The sequence below is a fragment of the Triticum dicoccoides genome, chromosome 3A, assembly GCF_002162155.2.
Source record: "Triticum dicoccoides isolate Atlit2015 ecotype Zavitan chromosome 3A, WEW_v2.0, whole genome shotgun sequence".
NCBI classification, from domain to species: domain Eukaryota; kingdom Viridiplantae; phylum Streptophyta; class Magnoliopsida; order Poales; family Poaceae; genus Triticum; species Triticum dicoccoides.
This window is the reverse complement of record NC_041384.1, coordinates 203,898,076-203,913,760: the sequence shown is the minus strand read 5'-3', so window position 1 is coordinate 203,913,760 and position 15,685 is coordinate 203,898,076.

The following is a 15,685-nucleotide window of genomic DNA, read 5'->3' as shown; positions in this document are numbered from 1 at the left end:
TCGCTTCTCCATAGCTCGTAGGTTCATTGTTGTCTAGCAACATGACTTCCAAGACAGGATTACGTACCACTGAAGTAGTACGCATCCTTGTCATCCCACGAAGTTTGGTAGTGACTTGATCTGAAGTTTCATGATCACTATCATAAGCTTCCACTTCAATTGGTGTAGGTGCCATAGGAACAACTCCCTGTGCCCTGTCACACACTAGTTGAAGAGACGGTTTAATAACCTCATCAAGTCTCCACCATCCTCCCACTCAATTCTTTCGAGAGAAACTTTTCCTCGAGAAAGGACCCGATTCTAGAAACAATCCCTTATTGCTTTCAGATCTAAGACAGGAGGTATACCCAACTATTTTGGGTGTCCTATGAAGATGCATTTATTCTCTTTGGGTTCGAGCTTATCATCCTAAAACTTTTTCACATAAGCGTCGCAGCCCCAAACTTTTAAGAAATGACAGCTTAGGTTTCTCTAAACCATAATTCATACGGTGTCATCTCATCGGAATTACGTGGTGCCCTATTTAAAGTGAATGTGGTTGTCTCTAATGCCTAACCCATAAACTATCATGGTAATTCGATAAGAGACATCATGGTATGCATCATATCCAATAGGGTGCAGTTATGATGTTCGGACACACCATCACACTATGGTGTTCCAGGCTGTATTAGTTGTGAAACAATTTCCACAATGTCTTAATTCTGTGCCAAACTCGTAATTCAGATATTCATCTCTATGATCATATCATAGATATTTTATCCTCTTGTCACGACGATCTTTCAACTTCACCCTGAAATTACTTGAACCTTTCAATAATTCAGACTCGTGATTCATCAAGTAAATATACTCAACATCTACTCAAATCATCTGTGAAGTAAGAACACAACGATATCCACTACACGCCTCAGCACTCATTGGACTGCACACATCAAAATGTATTACTTCCAATAAGTTGCTTTCTAGTTCCATTTTACTGAAAACGAGGCATTTAGTCATCTTGCCCATGTGGTATGATTTGCATGTCTCAAGTGATTCAAAATCAAGTGAGTCCAAACGGTCCATTTGCATGGAGTTTCTTCATGCATATACACCAATAGACATGGTTCGCATGTCTCAAACTTTTCAAAAACGAGTGAGCCCAAAGATCCATCAACATGGAGCTTCTTCATGCGTTTTATACTGATATGACTTACGTGGCAGTGCCACAAGTAGGTGGTACTATCATTACTATCTTATACCTTTTGGCATGAACATGTGTATCACTACGATCGAGATTCAATAAACCATTCATTTTAGGTGCAAGACCATTGAAGGTATTATTCAAATAAACAGAGTAACCATTATTCTCCTTAAATGAATAACCGTATTGCGATAGACATAATCCAATCATGTCTATGCTCAACGCAAACACCAATCTCGATGGTAGAGGGAGCGTGCGATGCTTGATCACATCAAGCTTGGAAAAACTTCCAACACATATCGCCAGCTCACCTTTAGCCAGTCTCCGTTTACTCCGCAACCTTTTATTTCGAGTTTACTAACACTTAGCAACCGAACCGGTATCTAATACCATGGTGCTACTAGGAGTACTAGTAAAGTACACATTAACACTATGTATATCCAATATACTTCTATCGACCTTGCCAGCCTTCTCATCTACCAAGTATCTAGGGTAATTCTGCTCCAGTGGTTGTTCCTCTTATTACAGAAGCACTTAGTCTCGGGTTTGGGTTCAACCTTGGGTTTCTTCACTAGAGCAGCAGCTGAATTGCCGTTTCATGAAGTATCCCTTCTTGAAACTAGTGGTTTCACCAACCATCAACAATTGATGCTCCTTCTTGATTTCTACTTTTGTGGTGTCAAACATCGCGAATATATCAAGGATCATCATATATGTCCCTGATATATTATAGTTCATCACAAAGCTCTAGCAGCTTGGTGGTAATGAGTTCGGAGAAACATCACTATCTCATCTGGAAGATCAACTCCCACTTGATTCAAATGATTGTTGTACTCAGACAATGTGTGCACAAGCTCAACAATTGAGCTTTCCTCCCTTAGTTTGCAGGCTAAGAAAATCGTTGGAGGTCTTATACCTCTTAACGTGGGCACGAGCCTGAAATCCCAATTTCAGCCCTCGAAACATCTCATATGTTTCGCGACGTTTCAAAACATCTTCGGTGCCTCAACTCTAAACCTTTTAACTGAACTACCATGTAGTTATCAAAATGTGTATGTCAGATGTTCGCAACATCCACAGACAACGTTTGAGCTTCAGCACACTGAGCGGTGCATTAAGGACATAAGCCTTCTATGAAGCAATGAGGACAATCCTCAGTTTAAGGACCTAGTCCGCATAATTGCTACTATCAATTTTCAATGAAATTTTCTCTAGGAACATATCTAAACAGTAGAACTGAAGCGCGAGCCACGACATAATTTGCGAAGACCTTTTGACTATGTTCAGGATAATTAGGTTCATCTTATGAACTCCCACTCAGATAGACATCCCTCTAGTCATCTAAGTGATTACATGATCTGAGTCAACTAGGCCGTGTCCGACCATCATGTGAGACAGACTAGTCATCATCGGTGAACATCTTCATGTTGATCGTATCTACCATACGACTCATGCTCGACCTTTCGGTCCTCTGTGTTTCGAGGCCATGTCTGTACATGCTAGGCTCGTCAAGTCAACCTAAGTGTTTCGCATGTGTCCCGAGGCCATGTCTGTACATGGTAGGCTCGTTAACACCCGTTGTATTCGAACGTTAGAATCTATCACACCCGATCATCACGTGGTGCTTCGAAACAACGAACCTTCGCCACAGTGCACAGTTAGGGGGAACACTTTCTTGAAATTTTAATGAGGGATCATCTTATTTAGTACCGTCGTTCTAAGCAAATAAGATGCAAAAACATGATAAACATCACATGCAATCAAAAAGTGACATGATATGGCCAATATCATTTTGCTCCTTTTGATCTCCATCTTCGGGGCTCCATGATCATCGTTGTCACCGGCATGACACCATGATCTCCATCATCATGATCTCCATCATCGTGTCTTCATGAAGTTGTCTCGCCAACTATTACTTCTACTACTACAGCTAACGGTTAGCAATAAAGTAAAGTAATTACATGACGTTTATATTGACACGCAGGTCATAAATAAATTAAGACAACTCCTATGGCTCCTGCCGGTTGTCATACTCATCGACATGCAAGTCGTGATTCCTATTACAAGAACATGATCATCTCATACATCACATATATCATTCATCAAATCCTTTGGCCATATCACATCACAAAACACTTGCTGCAAAAACAAGTTAGACATCCTCTAATTGTTGTTGCAAGTTTTTACGTGGCTGCTATAGGTTTCTAGCAAGAACGTTTCTTACCTACGCCAAAACCACAACGTGAATTGCCAATTTCTACTTACCCTTCATAAGGACCCTGTTCATCGAATCCGATCTGACTAAAGTGGGAGAGACAGACACCCGCCGGCCACCTTATGCAACTAGTGCATGTTACTCGGTGGAACCGGTCTCACGTAAGCGTACGTGTAAGGTTGGTCCGCGCCGCTTCATCCCACGATGCCGCCGAATCAAGATAAGACTAGTAACGGCAAGATAATTGACAATATCGACGCCCACAACTACTTTGTGTTCTACTCGTGCATAGTAACTACGCATAGACCTAGCTCATGATGCCACTGTTGGGGAACGTAGCAAAAATTCAAAATTTTCTATGCATCACCAAGATCAATCTATGGAGTAATCTAGCAACAAGGGGAAGGAGAGTGCATCTACATACCCTTGTAGATCGCTAAGCGGAAGCGTTCAAGTGAACGGGGTTGATGGAGTCGTACTCGTCGTGATCCAAATCACCGATGATCCTAGTGCCGAACGCACGACACCTCCGTGAACAACACACGTACAGCTCAGTGACGTCTCCTACGCCTTGATCCAGCAAGGGGAGAAGGAGAGGTTGGGGCAGACTCCATCCAGCAGCAGCACGACGGCGTGGTGGTGGTGGAGGAGCGCGGGATTCCAGCAGGGCTTCGCCAAGCACTACGAGAGACGAGGAGGAAGAGGGCTAGGGCTGCGCCAACAGGGAGATTGAATCGTGTGTTGGGCTGCCCCTTTGCCTCCACTATATATAGGGGGAGAGGGATGGCTGCACCCCCACCTAGGGTTCCCACCCCAAGGGGTGCGACAGCCCTAGATCCCATCTAGGGTGGCGGCCACAAGGGGGGGGGGAGGGGGAGGCGCGCCTAGGGTGGGCCTTAGGGCCCATCTGCCCTAGGGTTTGCCCCCTTCCCCTATTGGAGGCGCCTTGGGCCTTGGTGGGAGGCGCCCTAGCCCACCTAGGGGCTGGTCCCTTCCCACTATTGGCCCATGTAGGCCTCCGGGGCTGGTGGCCCCACCTGGTGGACCCTCGGACCCCTCCGGTGGTCCCGGTACACTACCGGTGATGCCCGGAACACTTCCGGTGGCCAAAACCATACTTCCTATATATCAATATTTACCTCCGGACCATTCCGGAACTCCTCGTGACATACGGGATCTCATCCGGGACTCCGAACAACATTCCGTAACCGCGTACATACTTTCCCTATAACCCTAGCGTCATCGAACCTTAAGTGTGTAGACCCTACGGGTTCGGGAGTCATGCAGACATGGCCGAGACAACTCTCCGGTCAATAACCAACAGCGGGATCTGGATACCCATGTTGGCTCCCACATGCTCCACGATGATCTCATCGGATGAACCACGATGTCAAGGACTTAATCAATCCCGTATACAATTCCCTTTGTCTAGCGGTACGATACTTGCCCGAGATTCGATCGTCGGTATCCCGATACCTGGTTCAATCTCGTTACCGGCAAGTCTCTTTTACTCGTTCCGTAACACATCATCCCGTGATCAACTCCTTGATCACATTGTGCACATTATGATGATGTCCTACCGAGTGGGCCCAGAGATACCTCTCTGTTTACACAGAGTGACAAATCCCAGTCTCGATTCGTGCCAACCCAACAGTCACTTTCAGAGATACCTGTAGTGTACCTTTATAGACACCCAGTTACGTTGTGACGTTTGGCACACCCAAAGCATTCCTACGGTATCCGGGAGTTGCACAATATCATGGTCTAAGGAAATGATACTTGACATTAGAAAAGCTTTAACATACGAACTACACGATATTTGTGCTAGGCTTAGGATTGGGTCTTGTCCATCACATCATTCTCCTAATGATGTGATCCCGTTATCAACGACATCCAATGTCCACGGTCAGGAAACTGTAACCATCTATTGATCAACGAGCTAGTCAACTAGAGGTTTACCAGGGCATGGTGTTGTCTATGTATCCACACATGTATCTGAGTTTCCTATCAATACAATTCTAGCATGGATAATAAACGATTATCATGAACAAGGAAATATGATAATAACTAATTTATTATTGCCTCTAGGGCATATTTCCAACACAACAGTGATTTATCAAGTTTGTTGTTTTAACCTTCAACAAAGACCAGCCGCAATGAGGATAATCCTCAAGTTCGTTGTCGTCTCACCAACTATTGCTTCTACGACTATCGCTACCGATTAGTGATAAAGTAAAGCAATTGCATGGCGATTGCATTTCATAGAATAAAGCGACAACCATAAGGCTCCTGCCAGTTGCCGATAACTTCTACAAAACATGATCATCTCATACAACAATTTATATCTCATCATGTCTTGACCATATCACATCACAACATGCCCTACAAAAACAAGTTAGACGTCCTCTACTTTGTTGTTGCAAGTTTTATGTGGCTACTACGGGCTTCTAGCAAGAATCGTTCTTACCTACGCATCAAAACCGCAACGATTTAACCTTCAACAAGGACAGGGCGTTGTCGGATTTCGGGTTCCGGCAGACCCTTGAGATTCGAACACTGGGGTGCGCGCGGAGATTTCGCCTCCTACCTACCTGCACCCCTCCGCCATGCAAAGATCTAAGCTATGGAAAGAACAACACGAGAGACACAGGGTTTATACTGGTTCGGGCCACCGTTGTGGTGTAATACCCTACTCCAGTGTGTGGTGTGGTGGATTGCATCTTGGGCTGATGATGATGAACAATACAAGGAAGAACAGCCTCGCGAGGGTCTGTTCTTGGCTGGGGGGATGAAGTGCTGGGAGGAGTTCAGTCACCCTTCTCTCTCTCGCCCTTCTCGATTGTCCTCCCTCTTCATCCCGCGGGTGGCTGGTCCTATTTATAGAGGCCCTGGTCCTCTTCCCAAATATCGAGCGGGAAGGGAGCCAACAATGGCGGGCTAATTTGAAAGGGGACAGCTAGTACCAGTTATCCTGACAAAAGTAGTCTTCGCCTGCACAAAGCTCTGGTGGTGACGCCGTCTTGGGCTCCACAATGACCTCTGTCCTGCAGTCCTCCTGGTCTTGGTCTTGTTGCACCAAAATGGTAACCTTTGCCTGATGCCTCGGTACTCCGCGGCTGTGCTTGCCCCCTTTGCACCAAAGGCGAAAGGAGGACACTGCGCGGGCTGGCACCCGCCTGGCGCCCTTGGTCATCATGGCTTGCGTCACGGGCACCTCATGAGGTACCCTGCCTTGATCTCTCCGCCTCCTCGCGAGCCAGCCTGACGAGGCCGTGCTTGAGGAAGCTCCGTGTCGTCTGCCCCGCGAGGCTTGGCCCCTCGCGAGGGTCTTGGGTCTGTGTTGATGAAGATGGGCCGTGCTGGGCCCCCCTTTGAGCCACGCCGCAAGGCGCAGGCAGGAAAGTCTAGGGACCCCCATTCCCAGAACACCGACAGTAGCCCCCAGGCCCAAGGCGCGCCCGGGCTTGGCCGTGCAGGGAGGCGAAAGGGCAAGAGCGAAGCGCCGCGGGCCCTAATAGCCTGCGGTCCTGGGCGCCGCGTGGCGGTTGATTGGACGTGGGCGTCTCCACTTCCCCATGGCGCCTCGGCAACTGCACGGATTGGACAAGTCCCTGCATGCAAAGAGGGTCATAATTACCTGCGATCATGGGGGCTGTTGGTTGGCCCTCGCCAGCTATAAGTACGGATCGGCGCGCGCCCTTCCGGTTCATCCCCCCTTGCTTCTCCTTCTTCTTCATGGCCCCGTCGAGGAGGTTCTCGGCCGCAGAGAAGGGGAAGGCTCGCCAGGTTGAGCCTGCCTGGCCCCCGCCCAAGCGCGGCCGAGGGCGCCCTCGCAAACATCCTGTGGCCACCACGGCAGCTCCCCGTGGCCGTGGAGACGATTTCCAGCACAGCGACGGGTGGATTGCTGCGGCCGCGGGGCGCGCTCCGGCTGCGCGTCCCCCTAGGCCGTGCTTTCGCGCTGCTGAGGTGCTGCCGGAGTTCGTCGTGTGGTCGGTGGAGCCGACTAGCACCCAGCTTCCACTTCCTCGCTTCCTCCTCGGCGAGCTCCCGGCCGGCGCCCCGGGTAGCCTCTGGCTTCAGGACGACGGCTGCTGCTGCTGGGCCTCATGGGCTTCACTGGAGGTCTCCGCAGCCGGGAGCCTTGCTCTGGCCCGCAGTTGGCAGATGTTTGCCCACGCACGTAGCCTGAGCCATCGGTGCACCCTACACTTCAAGTTCGATGGTGATGCCACCCTCTACGTGAGGGTGTTTGGGGAAGATGGTCGCCGTGCAGGGTGCTGCCCCGAGGGCGACGACCGCGGCCGGGAACCCAGCTCCGGCGATGATGGAGAGGGCAACGCTCGCATGGCTGGCGGCGCTCAGGGTTCCCCAAGCTTCTCCGGTTCTTCTTCAGGCGGCGACTCTTCTAGCGGTGGCCACGGTCAGCCTCCATGCCGTCGTATCTGCTTGGGAGGTGGTAGCGTGTCCGCCCACCGTCGCGCCCCGGTGAAGCGCGAGAGGGAGTCTGCCTGAGCCCCGGAGGCAGCTCGGGTCTTCCCTACGGGCCGGTGTGAGGCGAGATGTGCCTGATTTGTTCTTTCCTTTCCTTTTTCCTGCGTAAAAAGACAGTAGTGTGGAGCCCCGTGGGGGCGTGTTTGGGTTATTGCTATTAATCATCGTTTTTCTTCCGTTATCGTACCTTCCGGCTACGTGCCCGCGCGTGGATAGTTCCCGGCCCCAGCCGTGGGGGGGCGACCGACCCAGGCCCTGTGTTCGTGTCGCGGTGCCCGTGGGGCACGGACTGGAGGGGTGCTCCTATAATGGTCCCAGGTCACGGATGTCACATCCCTGGTCCTGTTATGCACTAGGCTAGACCTCATGTGAGTATCATGTTTTAATTCAAATGAAATTTGAATTGAGGAATTTTCAAAGCCTCAGAAACCTTCTAAAAATGATCAACATTAAAATCTTCTCAAAGAAGCCCAAGAAAATGTTCCTCTTAGTCTCTGAAAATATTGCAAAGAGGTAAAACTCAAAACAATATTTTTGGTATCTCAGAGTTAATTATTTTGGGTCTTTGAATTAAATAAATAGCTATTTGCATTGGATATATATATTATATATAAATAATATATGTCCAATAATTACTGGAACATTTTATGTGGTTTGGTATATTTTAGTTCTAGCCACATAATTATTTTCAGGATTTTATAAAATGGTTTAGTATTTTTACTAAACCAAAACAAAACAGAACAAAATAGAAAACAATAAATAAAAGCAGAGAGAGAGAACTTACCTCAGCTTACCTGGCAGCCCACCCGCAGCCCAACAGCTGGCCAGCCCATCTGGCCGGCCCAGCCCACCTCCTCCCCCTTGTCATCTTCCTCCTCAGCCAGGAGGACGAACAGGTGCGTGGCGGGCGCCGACGCTGCCCCGGCCACCTCCTGCTTCCCCTGGCCACCTCCTGCTTCCTCCTCGACGCCCCGGTGACGCCACGCGCCTCCCCGACCCCCCTCTCACTTCCCCTCTCCCTCTGGACCGCTCCCCCTCCTCTGGCTCTCTCTTTCCCTCTCTTCCTGTGATCCCCGAGCGCACCGCAGCACGCCGCCGAGCACCACCGCGGCCACCGCCTCCCCCTCGCCTCTCCGACGCGCCCCCGAGCTCCGCCGTGACGTCCCCGTCCCTACCACGAAGCCACAAGACGCCGGACGCCCTGGAGCGCCGTCACCGACGCCATCTTCTTCCTCTGCACCGACGGCCGTCGTCGCTTGATTCGCCGCTCACAGAGCGTCCCCGGCCTCGCCCTCGCGCTCGTTGGACTCGCGGTGAGCCGCTGAACCGTTCCCCTCTTCTTCCCATGCCGTTTGGCCGCTCTAGCCATTGCTTCCGCCGGACCCGAGAGCTCGCCGCCGTCGTGCCTCGTCACCGTCGTGGCCAGAGCCACCGTGGCTCAAAGCCGGGCACACCACCGTGCTCCAAACCTCACTAGGAGCACGTAGAACCCACCAGCTTCCCCTCCCGAGCACCACAACGCCAAACCCGCAGGTGCCCGAACTCCGGCCGCCGCCTTGGAGCTCGCCGCCGTCGACTCAGGCCACCCCAGCTCCTCCCGTTCGCTCCATTAGATGCGCTGCTTTGCCAGCTAGCCGTAGCCGCAAACCACGAGTAAAACGGTGCCCTGTAGCGCAAACCCGACGCGGACGCCGCCGCGATCTGAGGTTGCCGGCGGTTAAACGCCGGCAGCTGACGTGGCGTTGTTTTAGTTAGCACTAATGACCACGCTAAACACCCCCACAGCCACTGACAGTGGGCCCCACCCCTGGTCAAACCCCAGTCAGCGCTGGGTTTGACCGGGATTAGCTCCTGTGTCACTGACGTGTGGCCCCCACACGTCAGGTTTGACCTGGGGCGCCCAGTTGACCCTGCTGACGTCACTGTGACGTGGTGCTGACGCCATAATCATTTCTGGATTTAATATTATTCAGGAAATTCCAGAAAATGCCTAAAACTTCTAAAATTCATAGTAATTCAACCGTAACTCCAAATTAAATAATTTATATATGAAAAATTATCAGAAAAATTCAAGGAATCCATCTGTACCATTTTCATGCATGTTAGAACAACTTATAGCTGCTGTTTAGCACAAATCAATTAAATGGCATTTGAATAATCACATATGGAGTTTGAATTTGAATCTTGTATTCAAACCAACTTCATTTAATCTGTTGCTAGTTGCATTAGCCCAAAACACATTCATTTTGCCATGTCATGATCGTGCATCATATTGTGCATTGCATTGATTGTGTTCCCTTCTGTGTTGCCGGTATTTGTCCCCTCTCGATAGACGTGATACCGATGATGTGATCGTTGACACTGATGAAGACTCAATGTTATCTTCAGAAGTGCCAGGCAAGCAAAACCCCCTTGTTCATTCCGATACAATCCTACTCTCTCGCTCCTGCTCTCTTTTAATGCATTAGGACAACACCGATTCATCTGTTACTTGCTGCGGTAGCTGAACCCCTTTATCCTTTGCATGACCTGTCATTGCCACAGTAAATAGATGAAACCCACTAGCATGAGTAGGAGTTGTTTGAGCCCTGTTGTGCCTACTCATTCATGCTTGTTTGTCATGCCTGCTATTGCTTAGAGTTGTGTCAGGTCTGATTCATCGGGAATGAATCAGAGGCATGTGAATCTGTCCTACTGTGTGTGAGCTAAGTGTGTGAATACGATTTGGTAAAGGTAGTGGTGAGAGGCCATGTAGGAGTACATGGTGGGTTGTCTCATTGCAGCCGTCCTCAGGAACTGAGTTCTGTGTTTGTGATCCATGATTCAGCTACTACCACGCATTGGGCCCGAAACCAATGGACCCTCTCGGCTTCTTGATCACCCTTGTCCTCTGTCCAGGAGTTGCAAGTAGTTTCTGGTGTTTGTAGTATGCTGGAGGCCGTGCGCAGCGCTGACCGTAGGGGTGGGTTGTGATGCGGTAGGCACGTGGCCGGGTAAACCGGGCGCCCGTTTGGTGTCACGGAACCCTGTACACATCATTTGGGGCTGTGAGCGAAACTCCGGCCGGATCTCCTCATGGATGGAACCCGAATAGGCGATAAACCTGGACTAGAGACTTGAGTGTTTAGGCAGGCCGTGGCCGACACCCACGTTGGGCTTCCGCTTGAAGGTTGCCGAGTACATGTCGTGTAAACGACGGTAAGTGGTGAGAGCGTGTGTGAAGAAGTACACCCCTGCAGGGTTAACATCATCTATTCGAATAGCCGTGTCCGTGGAAAAGGACTTCTGGGTTGCTTATATCAGTTCATAGACAAGTGAAAGTGGATACTCTAAAATACGCAAGATAAGCGTGAGTGCTATGGATGGCGTTCTCGTAGGGAGACGGGAGCGGTTCCATAGTGGTGTATTGATATGGTGAATATGTGGACTCGTGTGCGCCACCTCAAAAGAGTTACTTGCAGTCGTAGTTTAGGATAGCCACCGAGTCAAAGCTGGCTTGCTGCAGTTAAACCCCACCATCCCCCTTGTTGAAAATGATGCATATGTAGTTAGTTCTGATGTAAGTCTTGCTGGGTACATTTATACTCACGTTTGCCTATTTTATGTTTTTGCAGAGAGACTTCAGTCTCACTAGTAGTTCCACGTGGACTTCGACGTTTAGCTTGATACCTCAGCTACGATCTTGTGCCCTCGGCAGGATCTGATCGATAGTCAGGCTTCTCAGCCTTTTTCATTTATAGATGTCTGTACCCAGACATGATAGCTTCCACTTGTGCTTTGACTTGTATGCTCTGATTGTTGGGTCGTGAGACCCATGTTTGTAATATCTCGCTCCTCGGAGCCTATTGATTAAAATACTTGAGTTGTAGAGTCATGTTGTGATGCCATGTTGTATTTGCACATATCGAGCATATTGTGTGTATGTTATTGAAATGCTTGGTATGTGTGGGATCTGACAACCTAGTTGTTTATCCTTGGTAGCCTCTCTTACCGGGAAATGTCTCCTAGTGTTTCCACCGAGCCATGGTAGCTTGCTACTGCTCCGGGACACTTAGGCTGGCCGGCATGTGTCCTTCTTCGTTCCTGTGTCTGTCCCTTCGGGGAAATGTCACGCGATGTATACCGGAGTCCTGTTAGCCCGCTACAGCCCGGTTCACCGGAGTCCTGCTAGCCCAGTGCTACAGCCTGGATTCACTCGCTGATGACCGACACGTTCGATGCTGGGTCATGGATGCCTGTCCCTGTAAGTCTGTGCCACTTTGGGTTTACGACTAGCCATGTCAGCCCGGGCTCCTTATCATATGGATGCTAGCGACACTGTCATATACGTGTGCCAAAAGGCGCAAACGGTCCCGGGCAAAGGTAATGCGACACCCGTGGGAATACCGTGCGTGAGGCCGCAAAGTGATATGAGGTGTTACATGCTAGATCGATGTGGCATTGAGTCGGGGTCCTGACAGCGTTGGTATCAGAGCTTGACTGCCTGTAGGATTACCAAGCCAAACTGGTCGAAGTTGAGTCTAGAAAATTCTTTAGTTATATAAGGGAATTGATTGTGGGATGGAACGTAAGGCTCTTTTTACTCCTTATACCTCATGCCCTTCTGATCTGAGTCATCTTATCTTTCCTACGGGGATTAAGAACTAGGCTATCTCTTCTTTCTATCAGGATCACGTGTTACTAATCTGCAGACTTGTAGGATTGATGGTTCTAAGCTTGAGTTCAGTTTCTACTTCCGTATGTTAATTGTTGATCTCGAAACCTTGATATCGTGCTTCTGAGTGGCTATGCCACCATTTTGTAGCATGTCTCCAATCCTTTGAGCATTTACAGCCGTTATGCTATCGGAGTCATCCCAGGTTTCTAAATAGTCCGATGCATTTGCAAATCCCTTCCTTCTGTTTCTGATGTGCCTTTGGCCAGATTAAACACACTAATCGGTGAGTTGAGGTACTTTATTGCCTTGACATATATGTTGGAGCTGGTATTATGACCCTAGGTGTCTTAGGGGATCATCTAGTAATTTAGCCATGATTTGTGTTCCCAGTGTGATGATTCTGGCCATCATTCTCGAAAGCATTCCGTGATGCTACTTAGTAGTAGGTATTCTACTCCTGGGTTCTGAACCCGAGATTCACTCTACCTACTTCATGTTGATAGTAATTGCTAGTGCCTTTAGGATATTAGTAACCTTTGCATTAGTCCTCGATGTTCGTGGTATTCCTTTCTTCCAAATACTATGAACCGCTTATGGCAGATGTTCCTCGCTGATCGAAAGATCACAATCAGAGTGCTCTCGATGGGTTCTCGATTCTACATTGTGACTCTGCCAGTTCTACCTTTCTGCATGGGTTATCCGGAAGAAATATGTGGAATTCGTTCGACATGCTAAACCATGCATCCACAACTCAGAAAATCGTGTGTTCCTTTGAGTTGTCCCTCTTTAGTTGTCTTCTGACCTTCGTCTATCAATTGATAGTCAAGAGTATGCGTGCGTTCGTTTATCGATGCCTATTACTCTTGTGGTCCGTCAAGCCATTCTATCGCGGAATGACTAGGAGAAACAAACTCCAGTACCTCTTCCCTATCCAGGATTGGGTCAAAGAAGTTGTGCTCCGCAGATCAAACTGCCAATCCAGCTTTTGGTTCTGTTCTACCCTGAAGTATTACCTTCTTTATGACAGGAATTTCATGAGAATTGCACCACCTTTTGTGAATTCTTGACATAGTGATACTTCTCGCCATCCTTTGTCATTCCTCGGTCTTCGTGTTGAGGCAACCGGAATACCGACAAATGAATTGTGATGTGTGAAATCAATACTCCCAGCAACCTCGTTGCTTGGTAGTTAAAGGACAATAATTTCATTCTTAGCGTGTTGGTTTCTGAATCATCCTCTAAGACTGATCGTGCTACCTAGTCCTTGTTCTCGGTGCACTCCTCGATCGATGAGTTAGGATTATTTCAAATCCTCGCTATATTGATCATATCGCCTTGCCCTGAAAAGCAAGATTGTTCTCGAGCTTAGTAACATACCGGTGGTTCGTGATTTTCTGAATATCTTCTCAGAAGTATTACCAGGTTGTCACCTGACCGCTATGTTGAGTTCGTGATCAAGTTGGTTTATTCCTGTAAACCACCCCTTCTCCAAGAATCCGTGTTGGATACCCTGAGCTAGTTGGTTAAGCCAAACAACAACTTGGAGAGTTGGAAGATAAAAGCCTGTCTGACTTAGTTCATGTTAAGGGATATCATTCTGTGTGTGTGTGTTGAAGAAAGATGATATCTTCATTAATTGGTCCTTGTGATCAGTTGTTGGACCTATTGTCTTACCCCATCTTTGATTTGAGTATGGGCTATCATCCAATCAGACCAGAACCAACGATATTCGTAATGTTGTCTTACTCGTGGTTGATCCCTCGAGCATACACCATTATATCTTTTGGGTCTGACCAATGCTATCACTTGTTCTCTTAACTATGGAATTCCTTTTAAAAGGAAACCCAGATGAATTGTTGTTGAGCCCATTGACAACATCCTTATCTCCTCCATGATTTTGTTGGACATTAAGCTAGTGTTGGAAACTTTTGAAAGCATTTTCTTCATGCTAGCTCATGAAGTATTTGTTTGATGAAAGGAGTGACTTCCTCTTATACACGTGCATTTGGTGAAAGTTGCCGCCGTGAATTTGAGAAAGTTAGTTTTGCTTCCTCTGGAATCATCCCAAGTCAGTCATGCATACGTGCGAAGTATTCTGTGGTCTGGAGATTTGCAACCTCCATTCTATATGTATATCCTAGCACACCAAGCCACTGATTGAGTTGTTCAAAGATAAAGAAGTCTGTCCAAGGTGAACTCTTTGGACTTCCACGCGTGGAGACTTCGATGTCATTAATGATGGTTCCCCACCTGAACTCGGTAGTGTTTTATTATAAGACTACCACGTGGTCATGTTTGTCTGGGACAGCGTGTTCACATGTTTGTAGCAGAACCAGCTCATGTTTTGGAGCTTGCTATCGTAGTTCATCTCCCGAGAATCCCACAACGTCATCTCGTCGATTTGTGTTGCAAACTTTCATTTTTCTTCCTAGACTCGATGGGTCTGGAATATTCTGACACCAACCAGATCTGAATCTCAGGCAGATATGATGGTTGGAACATTTCCCCAAGAACTATAATATTGGTTCCTCGATAACTGGTAAAGTGGATGTCGTGGCCAGCCCCACCCAGCCGAAAGACCTATTATTGTAGTATCTTGATTGAAGAAGTTGGCCACCTCCCCATAAGGATTTCGTAGGATTTACCTCCGTAACTGTTCCTTATGGATTCCAGTGCTCCCGAAGTCCGACCTTTTTACTTGATGTTCTAGATATCAAACCATATCTATGAGTGGGTTACACTAGCACATCAAGGAGAACATTAGAAGCGGAGTGCTAAATGTCTCTCGGTCGATCATCCAGATTTTATTTCCTTGGCCCCGCCAAGGGTGAAATCTGAGAAGGTGTTATCTTCCTTTGCATCTGCATCATTCATCATGGTAGCAAGTTGTGTTGCTAGGATCCTTGACACGGATATTGGTAGAATCTTGATGATTGTGGAAATGCTCAAGTTCTTGAGAGCACGCACAAGCGCTACGTGTTATCCTCGGCACTAGCTGGGTTTGCTCTCAGTTCCCTCGGCAATGCTATGACCTACTCAAACAATGAATTCACTCTTTATTGTTGGGTTCTTCCCCAGTTACCAGAATCATTCCCAGCCTTTGCATTTTGTTCCCAGCTTGCACCGCCAATGTGCCATT